We start from the raw sequence: 2,674 nt of genomic DNA on the forward strand, positions 1-2,674 counted from the left end.
ACCATAGTACAAAGGCTATGGCACTACCCAAAACTAGAGAACAGTGGTTTAATTTTGGAGTGTGAGCTGCTTACCATAGCTAAAGAGACTCTTCTATCCTCACCAAGCGGAAAGTAGCCATTGAATAATTACAGATTAGTAGTTAACACCTTGAACGAAGAAGAATATTCTGATCATCACAGTGTTGCCAGGTGTATGAGGACAAAAGAGAATACGTAAAATAATAACCCAGACTATTCGACGTATATGTAGGCAAAGTAAAAATGAGCCGCGACCAGAGGGAGAGATCCCATGTAGTAATTTACTACCTGGACAGTCAAAGGACCCAATAACTCTAGCGGTAGTACCTCAGCCTATAGAAACACTTAATAGACCTCACACACTAGGCCTAGTCCTAGCTCTCAAAGCGACATAACTAAATCGTAATACCTACGGTTATCTTAGTGCCTACAGTCAGCCCCCTTGAATTACTTTAGCTAATAAGCATCAATTCTAACCAGGTACAACCGTTCTGATTATTTATTAGGAATTTAATTATTAATTTACTTCTGTTCATAATGGCAGGTAAACCTCAATAAAGAAAATATATCATTTCTTATCATAATCAAACTAAATATGCTGCCCTGAGACTATATAATAAGCTCCCACGAAACATTGGAATGATTGAAGACATTAAGGCTTTCAAGAGAAAACTGAAGACTTTCTTATCTCATGAGTCTTTTGACAGTGACGATTTAACAATAAAGGAAGAATATGAGACATGAAACGTTAAATAAAACGACAGTGGAGGTCCTGTAGAGAGCGGGGTTCCCCTGCTGTATGGTACCGGAAAAGCAGCCATCAAAGTAAAGTAAATGATTTAGTAAACATGTAAAAATGTTAACTTCAACTAGTAACCCTAGGGCATGGTAAACTGCTTGCATTAGCCTAAGTCTATAGGCAAGATAAGATATTGTATAAAGTATATTTAAATTGCAGGTTTATGTATATCATACTAGGATCGAACCCCAGCCCCTTCAATTGAAAGGCAAGGTCGCTACCAATCATGCCACCAGCGACCTTGCCTTTCATTTGAAGGGACAAGGGTTCGATCCCAGCATGATCAAAATTTATTTCTATTTAAACACTATATTGTGTTGACTTTCATTCATATACTTTATATATATATATATATATATATATATATATATATATATATATATATATATATATATATATATATATATATATATATAATAGAAAAACAGGTTGGTGGTATTATAAAAGTTTAAGAACATCTGTGGGCTATTAAAAAATAATCCTTGAAATAAATGAATAAACAGATGTATGTATATCATGTGAATATCATACTTCTGTGTAATGACAAAGGCAAAGTATATATATATATATATATATATATATATATATATATATATATATATATAATATATATATACGTTAGTAAGTCACTATATAAATAAACCATAAATTGTAAAATAAATACTAATTGTATATTTAATTTGGTCTTTAATGAACTAAAAATATATAAAAAAGCTAATTTATTTAGACAAAACATTAGCCAATACAAAAATTTACAATTTTCTGTTACTCACTTAAGTAAGACGTCCTTCGAAATAGTCAAAAGTGAAGTGTAAAGTACTTCGGGATTCGAGCTGCTAAGTCTCTCGACACTTCACGCCCTTCGGCCAACGCCCGCAGTGGCCACCATTTCGCGGGCGCGCGGGCGGAGTTGCCCTTGCAGGAAACATCATCCATGGAAGGTGGCACTCATTAGGGCTATGTAATATGTCCCTCAATTCTAAGCCTTCCTACAAGGGCAACGCCGTAGGAGAAATATGAAAAAAACCGGTGCTAGAGGACCTTAAATAACCAATCCCTCCTTCTCCACCTCCTCTCCTCCTTCTGCCTCTCTTTTCCTCACTGTATCGGCACTGAACGGACTATAAGGGAACACTGTCAGCAACAGCAGAAGTCGCAGTAGCAGGGGCGTCTCCTTCTGCGTATACCTCCTGCCAGAGGATATTATAATATATGGTTTTTCCCCGTTTTTCTATCATAGACACACAAACACACACATACACACCGTGCAGTACTCACAACCCAGACTGGTGGGTTGTTCTTGGTGCTCGCAGTTGGCCCACCCCACACACTGCCAAATTTACCAAGTCGGGGACCCGGCAGTAAAAATAGCCTCTAACGTATATACACACGCACGCAAAGGGCCTGCGAGTGTGTGTATGTGTCTTTCTGTCTCTATACGTAGACTGACACCCACTACATACGATATACATTCGCCGGCACAAACATACTCACATACGCACATACACTCCCACATACACACTCTGGTGATGATGATTGTGTGATGATCTCATGTAGCAACCCAGTTCACACTACACACATACTCCAAATGGTGGAATTTGGCAACTGCACTATTTTCGTAATATTTAATAGCATTCGTTATAAACATTTCTAACCTATTCATTATACGAAAGGATAATTCAAATTGAAAATTTAATAATTCATAGCGTAACGTCGACAAGAAAATTGGCCATAATGAACTAAAAATACATAGCTTGCATTCTCGACTCAAATGAGGAATTTGGCAACGGTTCATGGTGAGACACCATCTCCGATTTTCGAGATGCAAAAAAAAAAATAAATAAAATGTTGCTTC

At 36.9% G+C, this 2,674-nt stretch overlaps 1 protein-coding gene across 8 annotated transcripts in view; it reads right to left on the reverse strand.

Moving 5' to 3' along the window:
- Nuak (Nuak family kinase 1) overlaps window positions 1–2,364 on the reverse strand; it is a 158,328-nt gene extending 155,964 nt beyond the window's left edge. For 6 of the 8 annotated variants that reach the window (XM_068356116.1, XM_068356117.1, XM_068356114.1 and 3 more), the window contains exon 1: window positions 1,593–2,362. The gene's annotated coding sequence lies outside the window, so the exon portion shown is untranslated. Of the gene's footprint in view, window positions 1–1,592 lie in introns of all 8 variants that reach the window. The other 2 variants (XM_068356121.1, XM_068356118.1) reach the window with 2 other exon arrangements.
- Window positions 2,365–2,674: the final 310 nt, after the last annotated feature.

Source organism: Palaemon carinicauda, chromosome 32, assembly GCF_036898095.1.
Source record: "Palaemon carinicauda isolate YSFRI2023 chromosome 32, ASM3689809v2, whole genome shotgun sequence".
Classification (NCBI taxonomy): Eukaryota; Metazoa; Arthropoda; class Malacostraca; order Decapoda; family Palaemonidae; genus Palaemon; species Palaemon carinicauda.